The sequence below is a fragment of the Sorex araneus genome, chromosome 3, assembly GCF_027595985.1.
Source record: "Sorex araneus isolate mSorAra2 chromosome 3, mSorAra2.pri, whole genome shotgun sequence".
In the NCBI taxonomy this organism is placed as follows: domain Eukaryota; kingdom Metazoa; phylum Chordata; class Mammalia; order Eulipotyphla; family Soricidae; genus Sorex; species Sorex araneus.
Window position 1 is genome coordinate 45,945,961 of NC_073304.1, and position 11,676 is coordinate 45,957,636.

At 40.5% G+C, this 11,676-nt stretch overlaps 1 pseudogene; it reads right to left on the reverse strand.

Moving 5' to 3' along the window:
- Positions 1-5,624: 5,624 nt before the first annotated feature.
- On the reverse strand, positions 5,625-11,264 carry LOC129403454 (uncharacterized; annotated as a pseudogene).
- Between the last annotated feature and the right edge of the window lie 412 nt (positions 11,265-11,676).

Genomic DNA, 11,676 nt, shown 5'->3' on the forward strand with positions numbered 1-11,676 from the left:
CCATTTCACCAGCAAACCCTTTAGCAAACTCATTTTTAAAAATTTAATTTGGGTCACATGCTTACAACAATGTTGACACACATATGGTTTTGATGTATACAATTACTTCACCTCTTACTACACCATCAAAGAGTCCAAAACCCTCAACCAATGTCTTTATGTTATATCCAGTCTAATTCATTATCATCCTAACCACACCCCCTTTCATTGGCATTCTCAGTTTTGTAATCCAGAGGCAAGGGTTTGCCATTTTGATAACTTCCTATTCCTTTGTTTTAACAAAAAATGAGTATACATTTTTGTTTTGGTACCACAGCCACCAGTAGTCAGGGCTTTGGGTACAGGGTTGTGGTACACCAGTGCTCAGGAATTGTTCCTGAAAGTGCTTGGGGGAACCTGGGTTGGCCATCTGCAAGGTAATTGCCCTACCTGTTGTACCATCTATCCTGTGCCAAACCACTTCATTTAAGTCTATGGGAAAATTAAAAAGATGATTTTAAATAAAAAATTTCAGGTGTGTATGTATGTTGATGTTGATGTTATAGTTTCTCAAACATAAACCATTATTTGGAAACTATGTGAAAGTGGGATTTGGCAGAAATACTAATAAAGAAAGCATTTAAATGTCTTGAAAAAACCAGAATATTGTTGCCAAAGAATCACAGGTCATGTATTTCTTTTAAAAGGGTTCCAATGATGGGCTGGAGCGATAGCACAGTGGGGAGGGCGTTTGCCTTGCACGTGGCCGACCCGGGTTCAATCCCCAGCATCCCATATGGTCCCCTGAGCACTTCCAGGGGTAATTCCTGAGTGCAGAGCCAGGAGTAACCCCTGTGCATTGCCGGGTGTGACCCAAAAAGCAAAAAAAAAAAAACAGGGTTCCAATGAGTGTCTCAAATCCTGTTCTGAACTTTCTTCAAAATAAACCTTAAAAGTTATATTCATAAGTAGACAGCTATCAAAATTACCACGTACAGTTGAGAAATGCTCTTATTTTTCAAGAGACAATAGCAGCCTTCCTGCTTCTGATCTCTAAAGCTACAACTTTGGAGAATACATTAGCTTTGGAGATTTTGAATTGGAATTTAAAATATGTGTATCTGTTGAAATCAGTTAAATGAGCAAAAAATATGCTAAAGGACATTACTGATGTTTATCTTTTATTTATTTATTTATTGGTCATAGATTGCTATTGGTTTATTTTATTTTTTAATTTGATTTAATATAATTTTTTATTGAATTGTAATTGTGAGACAAAATTACAAAGCTTTCACGTTTGAGTTTCGGTCATACAATGATCAAACATCCACCCCTTCACCAGTGCACATTTTTCACCACCAAAATACCCAGTATCCCCCGATCCTATGCCTTCCCCTGCCTCTGTGGCAGATAATTTTTATAACACTCTCTCTCTACTTTGATTAAATTCAATATTTTGAGACAAGTCCCACCATTATTATTTGGAATTTTCCCACCACCACTTAAACCTGCTGAAAAGGCAATGCTAGACAATTTGTTTTGTATTGCTTGTTACGAATAGCATATGAATAGCTCCTGGAATTCTAAAATTTTAATAATTAGGGTCTGGAGAGATCTCTGCAGTAAGCTGTTTGGTTCCAAGATTCGTTTGTGTGTCTCTGGGATCATGGCCATTAAGGAGCTTAATAAGTAGCTGGGGGCAGCTCATGGACATCATCTCAGGGTCCCATTGGGGTGGGGAACAAGAGGGACCAGCTCCTCCCCTGTCCCGTGAAGCCTGGTGTTTGCTGTTACTGCTTCAGTGTACCTGGGCTTTTCATTGAGTTTTGAAAGATGGCGGCTGCCAGTATTCCTAGGGGGCAGGTGGAGGGACAGCACCTGCTCCTGTCCGGAGTAGCCTCGTGAAAGTGGCCTATTGCAAAGTCTGAAGGCATCTCTGCAGCAAGCTGCTTGGTTCCGAGATTCATATGTGCCTCTAGAAGTTTATCTTTTAATGGAAATGAAAACACTTTTTTGACTTGGCCGATATGATTATGATATGCAGACAATTCAATGTAATTCACAGAAATATATTCTACCAGAACTCAACAATGAGTTCTGGTAGAATATATTTTATTCTAAAAATTACCAAGATCAATATTTAGAAAATAATTTTCTTTTTGTATAGTAGTAGCAACAAACAATTAGGAATAAGTTATTAAAAATTTTTTAAATGACTGCCATTTCCAATCACACCAGAAACATAGGATATTTAGGTATAAATCTAACAAATTATGTGTAGGACCCATATAGTGAAAGCTATAAAACACTGGTGAGAGATGATCTATATAAGTTGAAGTGCTTAATTATGATCATGATTTGAAATACTGAGTAGTAAAGATGTCAATTATCCCCCACCCTGGCTTTCAGTGCCAACACAATATCAGTCAAAATCCTAACAGGAAATTTTGGAGAAATTTACACCTTGACTTAAACTTTTTTAAAAAGTCAAAGGAACTAGAACTATGAGAGAAAAATATGCAATTTTAAAAATGAACAAAGATGGGTCCAGGGATATGATTCAGTGGTAGACCTCCTGCCTTGGACATTCCAGTATTGAAATAGCGTCTCAGTATGGCTCCACAAGGTGGAGTTGGTCTGTTGGCCTTGCTGTATGAAACTGGTACCACAAATAAGCAGTCTTTGGATCACTGAAACTAAATGTGTAAGAATACCTCAGCCATAAGTGTGATAATTAGACATAGCAACAAGAAGGGCAGCAACAATGGGAACAGAAGAAATGGGATGAAAGCAGAAGAACAAAATGATTTATATGACTTATTTTCAAGAAGATAGATATATTAATGAATAGAGCAAAGCAGATTCTAAAAGCAGAATTATACATATATGACTGATTACTTTTTCAAAAGTCTTTGTTAATTCACATGCAGTTTTGAGAAATTATTCATAGAGATCCTATGAGAACATTACTATCTTGTGAGACATGGAATCAATTACATTGATTCAGTCCTTCAGACATATTCAGATTTTTCTACTTTCACTCATAGTAATTGCTCTCTGTGTAATCATTCTCTAAGGATGCAGTGATGTCTTATTGTGCTTTTTCATTTGTATTTCCCTAATGGATAAATGGATATCTTTTTAACAAGTTTTCATGATATTGCTTGCCATTTATATATATTTTTTTGTCATATTCTAATTGTACCAGATCTTGGAGTTGGGAGTTTTGAGAGTTCTTTATATATTTTATATACTGTTTTTATTTCTGAGATATATGATTTTAAGTATTCACTCCCAGTTCTGAGGTTGCCCTTTCATCCACTTCACAATCTTTTATGCAAATTCAAATTTTGATTAATTTCAATGTATATATTTAAAAATATTGCTTTTGCTAAGCCATAAGTATATCAGGTATGGTACCCCAAGATCAAAAACAAACAAATCAATGACAATGACAGCATCAGTAACAAGAATGACAACAATATTTTGTTATCCAGTCTAAGAACTTTTTGCCTGGTCTTATATCCCAAATATTTTCTCTTACTTTTTTCATAAAAGTTTATACATTAGGGGTCCAAGAGATAATTCAGGAGGTTAGGAACTTGCCTTGCATGTAGTTGACTTGAAATCAGTCCCCATAAATATATGATCCCCATCCAGGATTGATCCCTGAGCACAGAGCCCTGAGCATCTTTCTCCCAAACAAGGCCTTGTAGTTTGATGACTTATATTTGAGTTTGTAATCTATTTAGAGTTAATTCTTAAAATAAGGTGTGAGGCTAATGTCTAAAAAATGTTCAATAGAAACTTCCTCAAAGAAGAAATCCAGATTTCCAAAACACACGTGAAAACTGCTCTACATCACCAATCACCAGGGAGATGCAAATCAAAGCAACTATATGATATCATCTCACACCACAGAGACTGGTACACATCATAAAGGAAAAAAATAAAACCAGTGCTGGCGCAGATGCGAGGAGAAAGAGACTCTCATTCATTGTTGGGAATGTTAACTAGTCAAGCTTTTTTGGAAAACAACATGAACATTCCTCAAAAAGCCAGAAATTGAGCTCTCATTTGACCCAGCAATACCACTTTTTACCTTTAGGTCCCCAAAACACACAACAGAAACGCTATCTTCACTGCTACATTCATTGAAGCACTTTTCATGATAGCCAGAATCTGAAAACAACCCAAATTCACAAACAGATGGCTGGATAAATGAACTATGGTACATCTACACAATGGAATACTATGCAGCCATGAGGGGAAAAATGAGGTTCTGAAATTTGCTTAATAAATGGATGGACATGGAGAGTATCCTGCTGATTGAAATGAGTCAGGATAGAGGAAGACGTAGAATGATTACACTCATTTGTGGGATATGTAAGACAGTATCAGACTAATATCCAAGGACAGAAGAAACAGGGTCCAGGAGGACTGATCCATGTTTGGAAGCTTGCCACTAGTGTGTGGAGGGAGAAGGGCAGTTATGATAGGGAAGGTACAACTATGATAACAACAGTTGGAAATGATCACTCTGGACAAGAACTGAGTACTGAAAGTATATAAAGGAATATACATAATAACCTCTCAGTACCTGTATTACAAAACATAAATCCCAAAAGGAGAGAGAAAGCAAGAGATAGAGAGCAAGAGAGAGCAAGAGAGAGTGAGTGAGTGAGAGAGAGACAAAGAGAGAGAGACAAAGAGAGAGGGAGAGACATAGAGATAGATATGTAGATAGGTAGATAGATAGGTAGGTAGAGAGAGAGAAAGAGAGAGAGCAAGAGAGAGAGAGAGAAAGAATGCTACTGCCATAGAGGTAGACAGGATGGGGAGGAGGGAAACTGGGAACCGGTGCTGGGAAATGTACACAGGTGAAGGGATGGGTGTTGGAGCATTGTATGACATGACTGAAACTGAACCATGAACAACTTTGTAATTGGAGAAAAGATAATCAAACTTAAAAAATTAAAAAATATTCAATTGCTCCAATATGTTTGTGTAAAGGATAATAATTAAATTTTTGACAAAAATACATATAATATGACTCAATTATAGTCCTCTGTGTATTTGAACAAGAAATATGAAAAGTGAACTCAAATATTTATAGCTGTGTTAGTTATAATTACTCAAATTTAGAAGCTAAGTTGAGTAGATAAACTGTGGTACATCCATACAATAGAATGGATTGCATGGATGTACCAAAAATTGACAGCTAATGATATATGAACAATATTAGTTATTTTCAAATGTATTTTGCTAAGTGAAAGAACACAGAAAAAAATCATTTTATTAGCACATGACATGTGGAAAGGCAAATTCACAGGAACAAAAAAGATCAGTCAGGCAGAATATAAAGGAATTTTGTTATAACAAAGCTTTCTTATATGTTGATTGTGAGGGTAGTTACATGACTATATGTATTTGTCAGAACGGAAAACTGCTATCAACAGACAAGAAACTTTACTTTAAATAAAAAATTGTAAATAAAAGTTTTTATATGGAGAAAACCTATACCATATACCAAAGCCTTAAACATTATTTAAGTGACTGGACATGGCATAATTTCAATTTTTTTATTCCAATAATGTCTTCAATAATGTTCTATAATAAAATAAATAACTTTCAAAATGATGGTATCACTTGTAGTCTTGTTGATCTTCGATTTGCTCTAGTGGGCGCCAGTAACATCTCCATTTGTCCCTGTCGAGAGCTAGTGTAGCCCAATGATACCTACTCGCTCCAGGAACAGAAAGAAACCTCAAATCATTCACTCAGAGATTTGATGAAGAAATCTGACCATCTAGTTGGTGGGCGGCCAGGAGGTCTTCTGACGTCACGTGAAATCCAGTCTGTAACAGCTCTAGTCCAATGGTCATCTCTGAATCGCATTACATGACCGGCCCATCTGATTTTTGATGCCTTGGCAAATGAGACAGCATCCCTGATTTTTGAACCACCGACGGAGGTCAGAACTCCGGATTCCTTCTCTCACTTGAGTGAGACATGATATTCCCAGCATAGCTCTTTCGATTCCTGTTTGGGATACCCTAATAGCATTCTCATCCTGCTTGCATAGGGCCCAGGTCTCTGAGGCATATGTTAGTGCAGGAAGGATGGTGGAATCGAAAAGATGTGCCCGGAGTCAGAGGTTCTTCGTTCTCTCTCTCTTTTTTTTTTAAATGTAAGGCAGACTTTAATTTTTTTTATATAATGGTGTTAACATTGATTCTTTTGGTATACAAAATTAGGCACTTCCACCAATACCAAAGACTATTCGCAACTGTTTTTAAGTCACCTCTAGTCTACCCCATTTTTTTTTAATTCTTTTATTGATTCACCATGTGGAAAGTTACAAAGCTTTCAGGTTTAAGTCTCAGTTATACAATGCTCAAACACCCATCCCTTCACCAGTGCACATATTCCACCACCAAGAATCACGATATACTTCCCCCTTTCCCCCACCTCCCCAACCCCCCACCCTGCATGTGTAACTGGTAAATTTCACTTTACTTTGATTACATTCAATATTTCAACAAAAAAATTCACTATTATTGATTTGGAGTTTCTCCCCCCTAAAGTCGATCTGCTGAAAAGAAAGCATTTGGTAATTTGTTTTCCATTGCGGAGAATGAAGAGATATGAGGTCAGGAGGCCGCACTAGCAGCAGCATAGTTTTGGATTTCTGTATTTTAGTATTTTAGTAACTAAGTCCAGAGAAATGTCTGCCAGGAATCACAACATTGTAAGCTTGTACTTCTCAGCTACTTCGTTCTCTTAACCACCTCTTCGACGCTCTTGAAGGCATTCCACGCTGCTCTCTTCCTCCTGCGCAGTTCTGGCACCAAGTTGTTCCTCATGTTGATTTCTCGACCCAGGAACACATAGCTGCTGCATTCGGAGATGTTCATTCCATTGAGAGCGAATGGAGCTTCAGGGACCAGTTCGTTTTTCATGAACATTGTCTTGTTGAGATTCAGCTGCAATCCGACCTTTCCACACTTGTGGTCGAAGTCGGCCAGCATTTGTGCCGCTTGACTAATGTTTGGCGTTATGAGAACGATGTCATCAGCGAAGCGGAGGTGGTGTAATTGCCGACCATCTATCTTCACTTCCATTCCTTCCCATTCCAGTTGTTGCATGATGTTCTCAAGGGCGGCACTGAAGAGTTTTGGTGAAATGGTATCACCTTGCCGCACCCCTCTCTTTACATCAATGATCACTTCCTTGTAGAATGGTGAGATCCTGGTGGTGAACCCACAATACAGCTCGTGGAGGATTTTGATATACTGAGTTTGAATGCCCTGTTTGACCAAGACTTCGATGACCACCTCAGTCTCAACATAATCGAAGGCCTTCTTTAAGTCGATGGATGTTAGAGCGGCATCTTGAACTCTCACGAAACTTCAATGAGTTTGGTCACTGTGTGCATATGGTCTATCGTGCTGAATCCTCTTCGGAACCTGGCTTGCTCTCATGGTTGTCCTTTGTCTAGTGTTCTGCCTCTTCTATTCAGGATGACACAAGTGAACAACTTGTAGACGACAGACAACAGGCAGATTGGGCGATAGTTGCTGATGTCGTGGATGTCTCCCTTCTTGTACAACAGAACTGTCCTACTGGTTTTCTACTGGGACAGAATCTTGCATTCAGACAGGTAGCATGTGAAGAGTCGGGCCAGTGTATTGACGAGTACTGGAGGCAGATTCTTCAGGTGTTCGGGTCTGACCTTGTCGGGACCAGGTGCTGTACGAGTCTTTACCAGCGAAATGGCATGTTGGATTTCAGAAAGGAGAAAGTTGGGAACGAGATATCCATCCTGTGGAATTTGGTATGTGGGCAGGTGGACATGGCTGTCAAAGAGATCTGAGTAGAAGTCGTGAATAATTTTCTCCATTGCCTTTCTCAAGGATGTGATAGATCCATCGGGACATCAGAGGGCAGTCATCTTGGTTTTGTAGTTGGCAAAGGACAGGTGAGCATTGCGAATACTTTTCTCGGCTTCTGCTGCACTGGCCAACACTGCTGCTCTTCTCTCTTTGAGGTCTTCCTTTATCGAGTCTCTGCACAGCTTTATGAGCTCGGACGTTAGCTTGTGGTTGCCTGAGGCTCACATCAAACCACATTGACGAATGAGCTTGAGAATTTTCAAAGACAAGCGTCTGTTTGTGGCTTTCTCACTCTCAGCATTCTTCGCACAGACATGGAGGTGCTGAACCATTCGATCTTATTCCTCATCGATGTTGTCAAGGATGGCATCTTCCCACGTTGCTGCAATAGTGCCAAAGAGCTCCCAGTTGGTGGTCATTCTGGGAGTTGTCTTCTTAGACTTAAATTTTGCAGACTTTTCTCCCCGCTCTGTGAAGTAGAATTTTGCACGAAGGAGAAGGTGGTCTGATCCCCTTTGGAATTTTGGGACAACAGCGACATCGGTCAGGCAAAACCTTCGATTGAATATGATGTGGTCAATTTCATTGTGGAAATGTCCACCGGGAGACTCCCATGTCCAGCATTTAGATTCGGCCTTCTGGAACTGTGAGTTACCATGGATGGTCTTGGTTGAAATGATGAATTCAGACAGTCTCTCACCCTGATCGTTCCATTCTAGGTCATGTGTCTCAATGTGGAGTTCTTCGGGCGACCTTCTCAGACCTATCTTGGCATTAAAATTACCAACAGTGATCTTGTAGAAGGTGTGGTCTTCTTTATAGAACTTCTCCAGTTTCGGTGCCCGCCCGCGGCAGCGGGACAGCTCGGAGCACCCCAGCCCCGCCGGGCAGGTCCCAGCCATTCGCCCACCGCACCTGAGCCCGCCCTCCCGTGTCCGAACAGGTTAGGGGCGTGTCCTCTCGTTTGGGGGCGTGGCCACAAAGTGGGCGTGGCCTCTTTCCGGAGCACAGGCCGCTAACGCGGCCACAGATATTTTTCATACCATTCCATGCATTATCCTTTGGCCACAATTGATTGAACCCATTTCTCCGAAGAACTCCCTGATCATCTTAGTTACTCTTTGTTAATACTCAACTAACCTAGCCTATCCTAACTTCACAAAAACTGTCAATGAGCACATAAACTTGAACAGAAAAGTCCCTTGGCAAAAGAGCATAGCCAAAAATCTTCAGTCAAGGTCCCTCCCAAGCTAACGAGAGCTCCAGATAGTAAAGCCCATAACAACATGAAGAAACTGAGAAAATCCCCACCACTAGGAGAGAGCCAAGAAAATATCTCACTAACCTCAGCAGCGACCTCCCAGAAATACACCCTCCTCTCAGATAAAGAATTCAGAGAGGAAATTGTCAGGATGATTCACGAACTCAACACAACTATGGAACGAACATCCAATAAATTAAGGGAGGATATGGATGCAGCGTTGGAACGCTCCACCAAGATAATCCAGGAAGAAATGAGAGCAGAAATTTCAAAGCTACGAACAGAAGTCACACAACTAAAAGAATCAGTAGATGAAATGAAAAACTCCCTAGGAGCCCTCAATAGTAGAATGACTACAGCCGAAGACAGAATCAGTGAGCTTGAAGATGAGCTGCACAAAGCATATAGGGAACAACAAATAATGGCAAAAGACCTCAAAATGGCTCTAGAGTGAATTAGAGTCCTAGGGGACGACCTCAGGAGAAACAACATAAGAATCATGGGAGTGCCGGAACCACACGGAACCAATCCCAATGAAAAAAACACCATTAAAGACATCATTGCTAAAAAATTCCCAGAGCTAGAGAATGTGGACATCCAGATACAAGGAGTCCGAAGGGTGCCAGCTAAAAGGGACCCAAATAGAAAATCCCCAAGGCATATCATAGTCAGAATGATGGATGCCGTGGATAGAGACACAATACTGCAAGTAGCAAGATCAAAGAAGGAGATCATATACAAAGGCGCACCCCTTAGATTCACAGCAGACCTATCAGAAGAAACCCTCCATGCCCGAAGACAATGGTGGGATATAGTGAAAAAACTTCATGAAATGAATGCCTCACCAAGAATACTCTACCCGGCTAAACTCTCAGTTAAACTTGAAGGAACCATACATTATTTCACGGACAAGCAACAGCTCAGGAACTTCATAGAGTCAAGACCAAATTTAAAAGAAGGACTCAAAGGGCTACTATAAGACAAGGAAAAAGACCTATAAGAACAACAAACCCTACAGAAAAATGGCACAAAATCCAATGACAATAATTTCTCTTAATGTTAACGGTCTAAATGCACCAATCAAGAGGCACAGAGTGGCAAAATGGATTCGGAAACTAAACCCAACTTTCTGCTGCCTACAAGAAACACATCTGAATAGCCGGAACAAACACAGACTCAAAATCAAAGGATGGAAAACAATCCTGCAAGCAAACAGCCCCCTCAAAAAAAAAAGCGGGGGTGGCAATACTAGTATCCGATAGCATTGATTTCAGGCTGAAAAAGATCAGAAGGGACAGCAAAGGTCATTTTATATTCATCAAGGGATATGTACAACAGGAAGAAATCACACTCCTAAATGTATACGCACCTAATGAATGACCAGCTAAATACTTAAAAGAACTCCTAACAGAATTTAAGGAGGACATAACTAGCACCACGATAGTAGTTGGAGATTTCAACACTGCCTTATCACCTCTGGATAGATCGACAAGAACAACACTCAGCAAGGAAACGATGGCCCTGAAGGAAGAAATGGAGGAGACAGGGCTAGTAGACCTATACAGGGCTATACACCCCAAAAAGAAAGAATACACATTCTTTTCCAGCGCGCACGGAACGTTTTCCAAAATAGACCATGTTCTGGGCCACAAATTATACCTTAATAGAATTGGGAAGATAGAAATTGTATCAACTATCTTTTCAGACCATGATGCACTGAAGATGGAAGTTAATCACGCACAGAACTTCTCCAGTTCCATGTAGAACCTCTCAATTTCTTCTTCATCGTAGTTGGAAGTTGGTGTGCAGACGATGAAGATAGAAACTGCAGGCAGTGAGCCACATCTATTCAAGTGTAATCATCCAATTCGGGTTGTTAGGCCTTCAAATGAATCGATGCTCATGGCCAAGTTTGTGTTGACAAGGACACCAACGCCACCAACGCCTCTGTTGTTGCATGTTCCCAGGAACAATTCTTCTCCAGTGTTGAAAATGGCGTGATGTGATTGATGTCTCCTCGTTTTGGTCAGACCAATGATGTCGTACTTGATCTTCTGTGCTTGCACCATCAGGTCCTCGATGGATGCTTCTGATGCCAGTGACCGTGTGTTGAAAGTACAGACAATCATCTTAGTCTTTCTTCGTTTCGGCAGTCTAGTTTGTCCCCAAGATTTTTTCAGCCTCTCTTTGCTCATTTATCTTAATGATGCCATATTGGGGGCTCTTTTGGTGACTGGTGAATGAGGTCAATTGTTGTTACTGTTGTTGGCATATCGAATACGCGATGGGTAGCTTGCTAGGCTCTGCCATGAGGGCTTGATACTCTCGGTAGCTTGCCGGGCTCTCCGAGAGGGACGAAGCCTTTTAGGGTGGCCTCCAATCACCCTTAGAGGTGTTACCATGGTTCACACTAAATTTGAACCCTATCAAATATGGTATGGGAATAATAGGTATTAAGAGTTTTATGGTGTGTCGCGCAGCCGCAAAGCAGCCGCTCGGTCCGGAGAGCAACCTGGAGGGTGGCGGTGTCTGGGTAGTGGA